At 44.9% G+C, this 15,234-nt stretch overlaps 1 non-coding gene across 1 annotated transcript; it reads right to left on the bottom strand.

The window, feature by feature from the left end:
* Positions 1-4,791: 4,791 nt before the first annotated feature.
* TRNAA-AGC lies at positions 4,792-4,864 on the bottom strand. The gene has a single exon. It is a non-coding gene; the product is annotated as a tRNA-Ala (tRNA).
* Between the last annotated feature and the right edge of the window lie 10,370 nt (positions 4,865-15,234).

The raw sequence follows: 15,234 nt of genomic DNA on the forward strand, positions 1-15,234 counted from the left end.
TCAGATACCTGTTATTGTTAGCTATTTGCACTATTTTGTTCCACTGTTCAACATTTTTAAGAGAATAAACATAATTGTTTGTTCCAGTGGCGTTCCTAGGGGGGGGGGGCGGTGGGTGTGGTCCGCCCCGGGTGCACGCCATTGGGGGGTGCTGCGCGCGCCTGTCCGTCGTTCGTTCCATGCTCCCTCTGCCCCGGAACAGGTTACTTCCTGTTCCGGGGCAGAGCGGGAGCATGGAATGAATGACGGACAGGCGCGCACGGCACCCCCCCAGTGGCGTGCATCCGGGGGGGGGTTCTTTCGCAGGGGGATGTCCTTTTGCTGGGGGGAGTCGCGCTGCATCCGGGGGGGGGGGGGGCGCTGCACCCGGGGGGCGGGGTGCATTGGCGATCCGCCCCGGGTGTCAGCCCCCCTAGGAACGCCACTGGTTTGTTCACCCTGTTTGTCTGGAATGATAAAGAATCCTGGTGGTTTGTGTTTGGGTCTGTGAGTGCTTTCTGGGAACTGTGGACCACTGGGAGTGTGGACCCAGTAACCTAGAAATCACTGGGGATAATTTGAGAGTGAGAGACTTGCCCAGAGGCAGTTGTGTCCCAGTCTGTGGGAGGAGGGTGCTAGTATAGAGCACAAGTGGCAGGTGCAGGCGGACCTGAGCTGTGTTGGGGATAGACCCTTTAAGTGGCCATGGGGTAACACCAGGCAGGTGGCTGGGTGTTTTGTGACAGGCAGACTGGATGGACCATACAGAGCTTTATCTGTTGTCATCTACTATGTTACTATGACAATACTACCATCAGTTCTTGAAGGGTAATATTCATGATGTCAAGCATATTGACCACTCGCTGCCTATACCTCTGCTTTTGTCAGGCACAGCACATTTCTACCAGCACACCATTGACCTGCTCTTGGTGGGAAAACATTGATGCCACCTGTTGCAAAGGGTCCAATGGCACTATCCTGCCCCCATTATATGGGGCAGCTTGTACTATCTGTGTGTAACAGTTTTCATGTCTGTATATTTATTAAGTTGTATCATCTTGTCATCAACTGTATGAAACAAATATCTGGGATTAAGGATTGGAATCTATTTTTGTTAACAAACAGCCCCATGTTTAACTCTCTGAACAGAGTCAGTACATAACACTGGGTTAAATTCAGAATAGGCACCAGTGGCAAAACTTTTACTATAGGCACTGCTTCAGGCTCTGGGTCATCAAAAATCTTGTGTTTTGCTAGTAGCAATGGTATATCAGTTTATAAACTTTTATTGTGCTGGGATTCACCCGAGTGAGCGTGAGATAGGCAGGCTGGCTGTGATATCGCTGCTCGGAAGCGTTGTTTTTGATGGCAGGGAGATCCAGGTCCATGGAAGCTACTTCCTGAGTTTCCACTGACATGCCCGGCAAGCCTGGACAGACATGATCTCTGCCAGACACAATCGTGCAAAAAAGCAGTGACCTCTGTGGCTATTTGCTGTTATAGTCATTTTTTCTGTCCTTCTAGTGTCTCAATCCCGTACATTTTGTGGTTTCTGGCACACAGTCACAGTGAATCAATATGCCCTTTTCCTCTGTTGAGTGTGCAGCACAGATATGCTTCTGTTGGCCGACAGTTCTCATCTGCTAAATCTCACTACTGTTTTTGGATATTTGTGTCACTGCCAGCTCACTGATACCCCTTTCTCTGTTTAGAAGTTTTCTGTTTTCGTTCCCTTTATAACCACTTCCACATGTGATTCTGTGATTAAAATCAGTTAGTCTTCGTTATTCCGACTAACTGATTTTAATCAGAGAATCACAAAGAGGGTGAAGGAGTCCAGCGATAACAAACATAAGATCCACCACAGCCAGATTGAGATAAGTGCCTCTACCTATCTGCATATATTTGCAAGTAAACACCAGCATAGTGGTTTAACCGTTATGTCATCCAAGGTGATTGGATGGTAGGTAGGGTCAGTGCTGTGGATGCTGCTGGCCAACTCCATGACACATGGTTGTAAGACACAATAGCATAGTCTGAGCACTGCATATATAAAAATAAAATAAAAATAATTACCTGATTGGAGAACGATATTTGATTAATCATCACTGGTGAAACTTTTATTATTACACAAGTTCAGCACCAGCTAGAATATTAGGGATCCCTAACAGCTGCATTGAGTTAAAATTTAATGCCAAAAAGTGTAGAGTGATGCACTTGGGGTGCAGAAAACCAAAAGAGAGATACCAGATAGGAGGGGAGAGATTAGTAAACTTGACTCAGGAGAGAGACCTTGGGGTGTTGGTGTCGGAGGATCTGAAGGTGAAGAAACAATGCGACAAGGCGATGGCTGTGGCCAGAAGGATGCTAGGGTGCATAGAGAAGGGCATAACCAGCAGAAGAAAGGAGGTGTTGATGCCCCTCTACAAGTCATTGGTGAGGCCCCACTTGGAGTATTGTGTTCAGTTTTGGAGGCCGTATCTTGCTAAAGATGTAAAAAGACTGGAAGCGGTGCAAAGAAAAGCTACGAAAATGGTATGGGATTTGCATTGCAAACCATACGAGGAGAGACTTGCTGACCTGAACATGTATACCTTGGAGGAAAGGAGAAACAGGGGTGATATGATACAGACGTTCAAATATTTGAAAGGTATTAATCCGCAAACAAACCTTTTCCGGAGACAGGAAGGCGGTAGAACTAGAGGACATGAATTGAGGTTGAAGGGGGACCGACTCAGGACTAATGTCAGGAAGTATTTTTTCATGGAGAAGGTGGTGGATATGTGGAAAGCCCTCCCACAGAAGGTGTTAGAGATGAAAACGGTAATGGAATTCAAACATGCGTGGGATAAACACAAAGGAATCCTGTTTAGAGGGAATGGTTCTGTGGAATCTTAGTGGAGATTGGGTGGTGACACCGGTAAAACTAAAAACGAGAGGGCAAAACCTCTAAGAGAGAAACTACATTGGCTACCACTCAAGGAACGAATCGAGTTCAAGATCTGCACAACCGTCCACAAAATCATCCACGCAGACGCCCCACTCTATATGCTAAACCTAGTGGACCTACCACCTAGAAACGCCAAAAGATCTGCCCGCAAATTCCTCAATCTGAACTTCCCCAGCTGCAAAGGAATTAAATACAAACAATCATACACCACTACTTTTGCGTATAAAAGCACACAGATCTGGAATGCATTACCCATGGCCCTGAAAAATATGGACAATCTAACCAGCTTTCGCAAATCTTTGAAGACACACCTCTTCAACAAAGCCTACGAAAGACATCCTTAATAAATCACTCCTCAAATCACTCAGGTGCATCAGAAACGCCCCTCACAACACCTTTCTAGCACCTTGCATCTAATTCATCTACTTTCAGCTTATGTATTTAAAATCATGTAATGACCTTGAATCTAATTCACTTACTTTCAGCTTATGTATTTAAGATCATGTAATGACTGCATCATAACAACATTCTGGAAGCCACATTGAGCCTGCAAAAAGGTGGGATAATGTGGGGTACAAATACAATAAATAAATAAATAATTGGAAACAAAACGGGAGCTGGGCAGACTTCTACGGTCTACGCCCTGATCGTGACTGAATAGATAGGGATGGGCTGGAGTGTAAATTTTAAGGGGCTTCGATGTTAGCTGCAGAGCTTAGTACAAGAACAGTACTGGGCAGACTTCTACGGTCTGTGCCCTGAGAAAGGCAAGGACAAATCAAACTCGGGTATACATATAAAGTATTCCATACCATGTAAAATGAGTTTATCTTGTTGGGCAGACTGGATGGACCATACAGGTCTTTATCTACCATCATTTACTATGTTACTATGTTTGCACTTGACTTCATACCTTATGCATTGTTGTATGATTCTTCATTACAAATGCAAATAAAAAAATATTTTTTAAAAAGTCAAAGGCACACAGTGGGGGCATCTTTGGGACATATGTTCTGGTACTGCCCAAGGGTAAAGCCCTTCTGGATAAAACTTGGACATCAAGTATCGCAAATGTGGAACATACATTGGCAGCCAACACCGGGACAATTATTTGATGTCTATAAAATTTGTGGCAAGTCACCAGAGAGACTTAAAGAGTTCTTGAAAAGAGTAATCTTGATGGGCAAACGTACCATATTACAACTATGGTTACAACCAGACCCACCCGAAACACCGCAATGGCGCGGTGCTATGATGCAATGCTGTATGTTGGAAAAAAAAAAAGTGGGAGACTTAGCTTCAAAGAAGGGAGACCAGTTCTGTAAAACCTGGCTCCCGTTTTGGGATACCCTGACACCCGTTGTGAGAAGCAGGATATTGAATTGTTAATAGAACTTGTAGCGGAATAGTTGAGGGTGGGAATGGAGAGGGGGGGGGAGGAGGGAGAAAATATATAAACTTGATGACATTTTTATATGTATTGTTTGCATTATTTGATATGATATGTTCAGTGTTATCAATAAAATGATATGGAAAAAAAAAAGTCAAAGGCACTTATAAAAACTACTTATAAGAGAGACGGAAGTCAGAGCAAGGGCAAACCAAGAGCCATGTTCATTTGTCTGGAACTGATCACCAGCTGCTGCTAACTTATCCTCAAACATATCAGCTAAACCCAAATCAATAAATAGATTATAAACTTGGCTACAGAAAAAAATTATTTAATCCAGCTTTAAATGGTGTTCAGTTATATGAAGAACTGAGATCAGGCAGAGATGGTTGGTGTACCAGAGAACTGGAGTGCAGCTAAGTGATTACAGATTTTAAATGAAATGGTAATCTTTTTAAAATAAAGGAGCTTCTGGAGAATGCGGGCATCGATCCCGCTACCTCTCGCATGCTAAGCGAGCGCTCTACCATTTGAGCTAATTCCCCTTCCTATTGACAAGGGTGCTGCTGCTTTTTTTTCTTTAACTGTTGCTTGTTATCCTACTGCATTAGCACATGAATACAGAACAATTGCCTTCCAGCAAGTTTCACTTGAAATAACTATTCAGTGGAGTCATGCTGCTTGCCCATCCCTAATGCACTGCAATATAGTCTCTGAGTACTGTCTGCTGAGTATAAATATGAATATGTAATTATGCTTTTCTCTTTCTCCTCAATGCAACCAGAGTGGAGGAGTAGCCTTACGACTAGCACAGTTCAAAAGCTACTGTGGCTAATTGTGACCCTGGGCAAGTCACTTAACCCTCCAGTGCCCCAGGTACAAAAAAATAAAATAAAAAGTTTTAATTGTGAGCCCAGGGGACACTCAATGAAATTACATGGAAATACTTTTAAAACATATAAGAGGAAATAGTTTTTAACTCAAAGAATAGTTAAGCTCTAGAACTCTCTGCCAGAGGATGTGGTAACAGTAGTTATTGCATCTGGGTTTAGAAAATGTTTGGACAGGTTCTTGGAGGAAAAGTCCATAGTCTGTTATTGAGATGGATAAGGGGGAAGCCACTGCCTGCCCTGGGGCTGGCAGCATGGAATGTTGGTACTAATTGGGTTTCTGCCTGGTACTTGTGATCTGGATTGGCCACTGTTGGAAGTAGGATACTGTGCTAGATGGTCTATTGGTCTGACCCAGTATGGCTATTCTTATGTAGGAACTGAGAAAGAACATACACATCAGTAATGTGCTGGTACATTTTTAACAAAAGGCTCTCTCACCAGGAGCCCCAGTCCACCTCTGTGCCCCCCCCCCCAAACTGCAGGACTGGCTATACCCGGGGAGAGAGCCTGGGGGGGGGGCAATGCATTACCCTGTCCAGGAAAAAAATTTAAATCCTCCCAGGTACCAATCTAATTCATGTTTAATGTGGGATAAAATGCCATAAATAAATAGAAAGAAACTCTGAATATTGAGCACCTGATTTTCATAACATGATGTCTGTTTTAATGGCCCTTTACCAAGAGAGAGAAAAAAAATCTCTGCACAAATATAACCCATACTAGGGTGTCCCTATAATCAGCCCTCCAAATGACACACTGATTATGATTTATAACAAATTACTACTCTATTTATGAAGAGTTATTCCGTTATTATACTTCCTCTGTGTACATCTGTATGCACAAGCCAGCATGTTTGAAAGTGCTCCCCCGAGTTGCAGGGTCCTGGCACATACATGAACTGAAGCCACCCTGGTGGTCTAGTGGATTCTTCTGGGCAGGAAATATACCCAGCCTTTCCTGCCCGCTGCCGGTGCTGCCCCTCCTGCTGCTGCATCTTCTTTAAAATGGCTGCCAAGACTTACAACGGCGGCCTCACAAGACTTCAGCGGAAGTCTCGGCAGCCATTTTTAAAAAGCGATGCAGCTGCGGGAGGGTCAGTACTGGCAGCAGGCAGGAAAGACTGGGGATCTTTCCTACCCAGAAGAATCTACTAGACCACCAGGGTGGCTGCCTTCAGGTATGTGCCGAGACCATGCGGCTCGGGGGAGCCCAACAGGGAGCTGGAAGGAGAGAGAGCCTTGCCTGAACAACAGCAACCAGCTCACACTGCCAGAACAATCGGCTTGCAAAATGTTTAAAAATTTAACAACTGGCTCTTGCAAGCTGGTGGAAGCCGGCTCCAGCACACCACTGCTACTGTTTTGGCTGTACATCAAATCCATGACCCTTTACCCTTATTGCACCAAAGTTGTAGCTGAATTAGAAAAGGTACAGAGAAGAGTAACCAAAAGGATAAAGGGAATGGAATTATTTCCCTATGAGGAAAGGCTAAAGAGGTTAGGGGTCTTCAGCTAAGAGAAGAGATAGCTGAGGGGAGATATGATAAAGTGTATACAAAATAATGCATGAACTGGAAAGGGTAGACATTAATTGCTTATTTATTCTTTCCAAAAGTACAAAGTCTAGGAGGCACTCAATTAAGCTACTAAGTAGTACATATAAAACAAATTGGAGAAAATCTTTCTTTACTCATCCTGTAATTAAGCTCTGGAATTTGTTGCCAGAGAATGTGGTAAAAGCAGGGGGAGGGAGGGTCAGAGTGATGCCACATGGGGGGGGGGGGGGAGAAGGGCATTGGGGTAAGTAGAAGGGTATTGGGGCTGGAGCTGGGAGCAGAAAAGGGGGAGGGAGCAAAAGGGAAAAGGGCACTGGGGTTGGAGCTGGAAGTTCAAAGGGGGGCTGCAAAAGGGAGAAGGGCATTGAGGCTGGAGCTGAGGGCTGAAATAGGAGGGTCAAGAGGGAGAAGAGCATCACAGCTGAAGCTGGGGGCTGAAAGGGGAGGTCAAGAGGAAGAAGGGCATTGGTGCTGGAGCCGGGGGGGCTGAAAAAGGGGAGCCAGGTGGGCAAAGGTTGCTGGAGTAGGGGGCAAATGGGAACAGGGGGCTGGGGATGGAGCTGGGGAGCCAAGAGGGAGAAGGGAGCTTGGGCTGAGGCTGGGGATGGAAATGGGGAGCCAGGTGTGAGAAGAGGGCTAGGCTGGAGCTGGAGACTGAAAAAGGAACTGGGTAGAAGGGGACTAGAGCTTGGAAATGGCCCTGATTTAGGGGCTAGGAGAAAGTGGCTAGGGGAGAAGAAGAAATAAGATCTTGATGCAGGTAGGTAAAAAAAAAATCATGTATGCAATCATGGACAAGATGTGATTTATATTGACTGGCTGCATTTAGGGAAGAAGTTGGATGTGCAATAATAGATGCCAATGACTGTGGTTTGTGGTTTTTCACATGGTAGTCACATTTGAATTCTGAGCACATAACATTCACATATATATTATTTATTTTTTTTATTTAGTGTTTGAGTTTTGTAATTATTGATCCCTGGTTATATGTATGAGAATTTGGAAGTTTATCCAGGGTGATCATAAGAATATGATAATAGAGTCTCAGTACATTATAAAAAAAAAAAAGGCAGACAAAGAGTGTCTCTTAAGAGAGCCCTTGGGGGCTGGCCTGATGGAATCGAGCCCAGCAAGTAGCTGGAACAAGGCATGGACTGGAATAAGACTGAAACCAGAATGGAACAAGGTTGGAAAAAGGTAGAAGGCACGGAACAGAACAGGACTGAAGACACAGGCTAGACTAAGCTAGGCGACCTGTTGCAAAAGGCAGTGGCTGGGAGTCAGGAACTTCTAATATACTACTACTGCTTTTAACTCCTAACCCCTATTCACTTGTACAGTATCCCTGTCTGTTTTATCATTCCCATCTTAGTAATTCCCTTATCCCTTATTTTTCTTGTTTGTCTTTCCTGATTGGATTTTAAGTTCTTTTGAGCAGAGACTGTCTCTTCATGTTCAAGTATACAGTGCGGCGTACATCTAGTAGTCAGCGTTGCCGATCACCCAGTCCCCAAACCCGCCCAAAAAGTTCACACCCCGCCCCCACCGTCATCAGCTCCACCCCCGCCGTCATCAACCCCCGCCCCTGACGTCATCAGCTCCACCCCTGCCATCACCAGCCCCGCCCCGTCACTAACCACTCCCCCGTCACTAACCACCCCTCCGATGTCACTAACCATGCTCCCCTCCGCGGCGTGAAAAACCGCAACCCGCAGCGGTCAGAAATTTCCTGCAGCGGGTCGCGGAAAACCACCCAATTGGGCGGGAAAACCACCCATCTGGCAACCATGCTAGTAGTGTAACAGAATCTTCGGCTAAGTAAATCAGGAGACAAGAGGCAAATGGTTCCGAAGACAAGGCAGCTTTATTGCTAGCAATGAACAGTACTGAGTTCAATCTCAGGATACTGCGTCCCGAGCGTCACTTGACACTCGTTCTTATACAGATTACTGGTCATGCGCATAAAACGCATCATACATCACACATACACATGCGCATTACAGGCACATGTGCAATACATTAGTAGTTCTGTAGTTCTCACAGAGAAAAGATACGTCAGTTTCATAGCTTTCATAGAAATTGTTACTTTGCAAGAAATGTAACTTATTGCAGTGTTCCAGCACATTTACACAATACAGCCTCTATGCATGGGTCACGAGACTGCACTGGCAGAGCCAGCTGCCTTCCCTACAACCCTAAATTGCTGACTACTACAACTTGTTATCTAGCTGCTGGTTAACAAATACATACTACTAGTAAAAGTCCAAACTGCAGAGGTTTAGGTCTTAGTCTAGGCTCATTATATGAAAGCTGAGGTTTTGGTACAAAGCTAAGGTGCAAGTGTGAATGCAAAGTCCAAATAGAAAATCCTGTTAGTGCAAAAGTCCACAAAAGTCCAGATAAAGTAAACAGTGTGTAACGCGGTTTATCTAATGTGTCTGCATCCTGTCTCAAACAGTTATCTATCTAGCTAGCAGGAGCTGACAGTTAATGGTTAAGACACAATACAAGAAGATGCAAATGCTCAGTCAACATTCAAGTATAAAGTGTGCCACAAAGAAGGCAAGGTCCATAAATTGTGTGCAAAGAGCAAAGTCCAAAGGTAGTATGCACAGAGCTTGAGGTTGTCCTGCCAGTCTAGTGATGGCTGCAGGCCGTGTACAGTGTTCGCTTGTCCACTCCTACAGTAGTGCTATAGAAATGATAAGTAGTAGTAGTAGACAGGATGTGATGACATCTGCTAGTGCCCTCTTGCAGGGCTATAAAGGAAGTGCAGGGTTTCCAGGAAGTAAAACAGATCCTTCTGGCATGGAATGCTGCTGGAGACCACGGAAAACAGGTGAGGGGCATGAATCCTGTAATCCAGCATATCTTAACTTCATTCCTCCAAAGCCTCCTCTTGGTACCTTTTAAATCTTTCAATGCTGGGCCAGCAGTGAGCAGCGACTCATACTGGCTGCTTGTGCCGGTCCTGACTGAGCATTCCCTCTGATGCAATTTCCTGTTTGTGGGACCAAAAAGTTGCATCAGAGGGAAGGGTCAGGGCTGGTGCAAGAAGCCGGTATGAATTGCTGCTTGCTGCTGGCCCATCACTGAAAGATTTAAAAAGATACTGGGGGGGGGGGGGGTTAAATTAAGAGATGCCAGATTGCCTGGGGGAGGGGGGGAGATGCCAGGTGGGGGGTGGAGTTCCTGTTCCCATCTACTTGGGGCTCAAACCTGTCCAAAGTGGAGTGTCTGGCTACACCCCTGTTAGGAGAGGGGACAGTGGCATGGGGGAAGATTTGACATTGTGTTGTATGGCAATTGGTATTGTTTGTTCTTTTTTTATTATTATTATATTACTTCACATTAGCAATCACAAATACCATTGTGGCAAAAGGAAATATCACTTCTACAACAAACCCACCAAGGTAATTAGGGGGCCCTTTTGCTAAGCCACGCCAAAAAGTGACCAGCGCTGTTGTTAACATGTGGGTTTCCTGTGCACTGTGGCCACTTTTAGCATGGCTGTAAAATGGCCGCATTTCCATTTTGTTCTGTAATTGCCATGCGCATGGCCATAACTGCAAGAGTCCTCACCGCCACTTATTTTGTAGTCTCTAAGGGCTCCTGCAGTAATTCCATACTAATCCCACGCTTGTGTAGCAATGTGCCTGTGCTACATAATAAGTGCAGGGCACACCTATTTCTCTGCCCATTGACATGGCTTCTGTACTAAAAACTATTTTTTAGTATGGGATTAGCATGCGCAGATCACCTCACTACCATGGGATGCCTCAGCAGATTCCACAGCAGTGCTTTTTGCCATGCGGTAGGCACACACTAGTGTCTACCGCAGGGGCGTATCTGCGTGGGGCCACGGGGCCCTGGACCCCCCTGCCGACGACCCTCTCCATCCCCCCTCCCGCCGCCAACTCGCCACCGCCTATCTTTGCTGGCGGGGGACCCCAACCCCCGCCAGCCGAGGTCCTCTCTTCCGTTGCAGCAAAGCTTCCTTCAGTTTCAATGTGCAGGACGTCAGACTCAGAATTTGAAACTGAAGGAAGCTTTGCTGCAACGGAAGACAGGACCTCGGCTGGCGGGGATTGGGGTCTCCCACCAGCAAAGGTAGGTGACGGCAGCGGGGGGAGGGTTGGTGGCAGGGGGAGGGTCCGGCAATGGCGGGGGGGGGGGGGGGGTCGGCGGCGCCGGGGGGGCTAAAATGTGCCCCCTCACTCTGGCTTTGGCCCCCGCTCCTGCCGAAGTCCAGATACGCCTCTGGTCTACCGTGGCTTAGTGAAAGTGCCCGTAAGTGATTAATACTTTTGACCACAATAAAGAAGATCCATGATTACATAAATAGTAATAAGGAAATATATACTGAATTAAACAAGGTGCTTTCTACTATTAACACATACTAGCCAACCTTGATGGATTGTGGAACAAATACTTGGAGCCTCACCTCTGCTGTAGACACAAAGAAATTCAACCAGTTGTTTAGGTTCAAAAAACATATATGACTTATTTTCTAACAAAATAACAGAAGAACAAGGAAATCTCAATATAAACTTCAGATCTAGCATTTGTACTCTAGGCCATAAAGCCAAGAATTCCTGGCATCACTTCTTGGTAATCTTGGATAAATCTGGAAAAATTCTTATTTTTGAACCAAAAACTTGTCATCCATTACACAGAAATAAGAATTAAGAACCAAAGTTCGGTCCAACGCCAAAGCAAATGTTGTTAATAACGTAGTCCTCTGAGTCACCAACTCCACAGATGATTCTAGAAACTCAGTAATATTCAATGCAGACTGTTCATTCTCCTGTATACAACAATCAGTATGTGCTGAGAGACTCAGATATTGAGCCCTTACCACAGGTGGTGAGGACTCTGATGGTATCTTCAGAATCTCTTCCATGTACTTGTGTAGCATCTCAATAGGCGCTATTAAGGGATATTTGGGAAAATTTAAAAACCACAAACGCTCTATCCTTCACCAAAATTAATACTAAGCTCTTGAAATTCTCAAATTTTAGTTTCAAAAGAACTTATCTTAGAGGCATGTTGACCAAGCTCTTGGGAATGGACCTTAGCAACTTCTTCCGAGTTAGATAACTCTCCCACCACCTTTGACACAGATATAAGAGTAGTGTTGAGGAGTTGCATAGCATCCCACAAAGCGTCCATTGTGACTATCCCAGGTTTCTGCAGCCATTGCACACAGATCAGAGGCCCTCTGCTCCCTACCTTCAGTGGAATTACAATTGGCTGCATTTGTTGTCCACATTCCACTGTCCTGATGGAAATCTGGGGCGGGGAATCTGCAAGTGGTGACCCTTCCATCAGGGGCATGGAGAAAATCAACTCCTCTAGCTCTACTCACTTCCACCTGGGTCAGACCTCCAGGCTGCTACAGATCAAGCCCTGTGGGAGACTAAGAGAAACCCCACTACCACTGTTGCCAGAAGAAACACCAACACAGTCAAAGGAAAAGCTGTAGCACAACCAACAGCAGCATAAAACTGCTCAAAGGTAGTCTGCCTCAACAGAGAAGTAGGTACCGGAGATGAAGGCACTTGCCGGACCTCTCCTTTCCTCTTTTTCCCCATAGCACTGGGGAATCTGGACACTTCCCGCCATGAGCAAACTGCAAGACGGTAAGGAGCTCCCGTGGGTACATCAGATCACGCGGCCATCTCGGATCCCAGCAGTTGGTATTGTTTTTTAACCTGCAGTTGTTGTATTGTTGTATGATTTCCTTAACTTTGCTGGGCTCCTGTTAACAACTCATTTATAGAACTGCCCTTTTAGTGGCTGAATTCTGTTGCTGAATCAGGGGCATAACCACAGGGGTGGGGGGCCTGGAATGGTACAGACTCCCTTCAGTTTTGGCTCAGGCCTTCCAGTGCCTCTGGAAAAAATACTGTAACCAGCGGCACCACCAGCCAAAGATACTTGAGTGCCATCAGCCCATTTCTTCCAACTGCTCTGTTCCCTGGCTCCTGTAATGCCTGCATCTGCGTGCACAGAAAAAGCTCTTGGGTGGCATGCCCTGTTGATGATCTCTCAAGAATAGCAACAGAATGTGCTGCCTGGGAGGTTTCCACAAGTAGATGCAGACATTACAAGAGCCAGAGAATGGAGCAGCAGGAAGAGGAGAGACAGCTTTTCACTGGTTAGCTGGTACTACCAGATAGAAAGGGTGAGGAAGGTAGATATGAGGGGATGAGGAGAGAGGGGGAGGGAAAACAGATACAGGGGAAGGTGGGGAAGGGGCAGTGGAAGAAAGGCAGACCTGTATGCTAGTGCCCCTCCCATTTTAACTTTGATCTCCCCCCAGAAATCCATACTGACAATACTACTGTGCTGTATGTATATCACGTGACCCACTGAGCAAATAGGTACCAAAAGTGGGGTTACAAATAACAGATAAAGGTTATAAAAGTTTAGAGGGGTAAATTTGGGCAACTTTCATTTTCGAAAGTTTACATAAGTAACATAAGAATAGCCTTACTAGGTCAGACCAATGGACCATCTAGCCCAGTATCCTGCTTCCAACAGTAGCCAATCCAGGTCACAAGTACCTGGCATAAACCCAATTAGTAGCAATATTCCATGCTACCAATCCTGGGATAAGCAGTGGCTTCCCCCATGTTCATCTCAATAACTATGGGCTGTTCCTCCAGAAACTTGTCCAAACCTTTTATTTTAAACCCAGGTACACTAACTGTTGTTACCACATCCTCCAGAAATGAGTTCCAGAGCGTAACTATTCTTTGAGTGAAAAAGTATTTCCACCTATTTGTTTTAAAAGTCTTTCCCTCTAATTTCCTTGTGTTCCCTAGTGCTTTTTGAAACAGTGAAAAATCGATTCACTTTGTGTACAATAGAGTCAAACTTTATCCTTAACTTCCTATAGAATACAGAGATATAGATGTTTTAAGTTTGCTATTTTTCAAATGCGTTTAAAACATGCTTTTCTTTTTTATTGATAAATGTTTCTCATTTTTAAAGACTTAATTAGTCCACACCCGAGACTGAAATTTTGCAAGATTATGTAGCTGATATCCCTCTATCTTGTGGTATAACTAAGGCACATACCCCACTTTTGGTACCTTTTTGCTCAACAGGTCACATATAATTTTTGCATGCTCTTCTTTGTCACAAACACTTCATCTTTTCAAAACATATAAATTTGTTTTCCAAATAAATTGGACAAAATTACATGTAGATCTGGCCAAATTAAAAAAAAATCACTCATGCATTTGGGGCTGCCACAGCCAGCATAAGTATTTTATAATACTGGCATGTATGTGTTTATTTTAAAATGCCTAATAGTAAATACGCAAGGGCCTTATATAACAACCTTTTTACTTTTCCCTGCTGAAACATTTTCATAAATTATTTCTGATGAAACCAAGGAATCAAAATTAAAATTTAATTATAAAGTAACAGGTGTCTTTAGAACTGAAGAACAATAAGAGAATTACATACCTCTGTGAAGAACCTGTGGTTGGGCAAATGTGTAGAAGCTGAAAATTAATCTAGAACTCCCTCTACTGGCAGAAACCATTTTTGCTGGTTTATTATATTGGTAGAAAGTGTGACATTCTAGATCAGGGGTGGGCAACCACGGTCCTCAAGTTTTCCAGATTTCCCACAATGAATATGCATGAGATCTATTTGCATACAATGGAAGCAGCACATACAAATCAATCTCATGCATATTCATTGTGGAAATCTTGAAAGCCCAACTGGGTTGTGGCCCTGAAGGACCGTGAATGCCCACCCTTGAGCTAGATAGTTCAACATTCCCCTAAGAATTTCCTATGGAAAAAGTGCCATCCTTGCCTCCCTCCTGGCTCCACCAAATCACCGACTTTTAAAAGTGGAAAATTTGACATAATATCCCCTTCCCCCCAGGCTCTACCTCCACACAAATGTTGGTGCATCTAGGTAACAGAGGGGCATAATCGAAAGGGACGTCCAAGTTTTCCTGTGAAGGGGAGGGGAAACCTGTATTATCGAAACAAGATGGGCGTCCATCTTTCGTTTCAATAATACGGTCTGCGATGCCCAGATCCTGAAATTTAGGTTGACCTTAGAGATGGTCATCCTTAGACTTGGTCGTTTCTGATTTTCGGCGATAATGGAAACCTAGGACGCCCATCTCAGAAACGACCAAATCCAAGCCATTTGGTCATGGGAGGAGCCAGCATTCGTAGTGCACTGGTCCCCCTGACATGCCAGGACACCAACCAGGCACCCTAGGAGGCACTGCAGTGGACTTCACAAATTGCTCCCAAGCGCATAGCTCCCTTACCTTGTGTACTGAGCCCCCCAACCCCCACTCCCTACAACTGTACACCACTACCATAGCCCTTATGGGTGAAGGGGGCACCTAGATGTAGGTAAAGTGGGTTTCTGGTGGGTTTTGAAGGGCTCACATTTACCACCACAAGTGTAACAGGTAGGGGGGGGG

The sequence above is a fragment of the Microcaecilia unicolor genome, chromosome 1 (genome assembly GCF_901765095.1).
Source record: "Microcaecilia unicolor chromosome 1, aMicUni1.1, whole genome shotgun sequence".
Taxonomy (NCBI): Eukaryota; Metazoa; Chordata; class Amphibia; order Gymnophiona; family Siphonopidae; genus Microcaecilia; species Microcaecilia unicolor.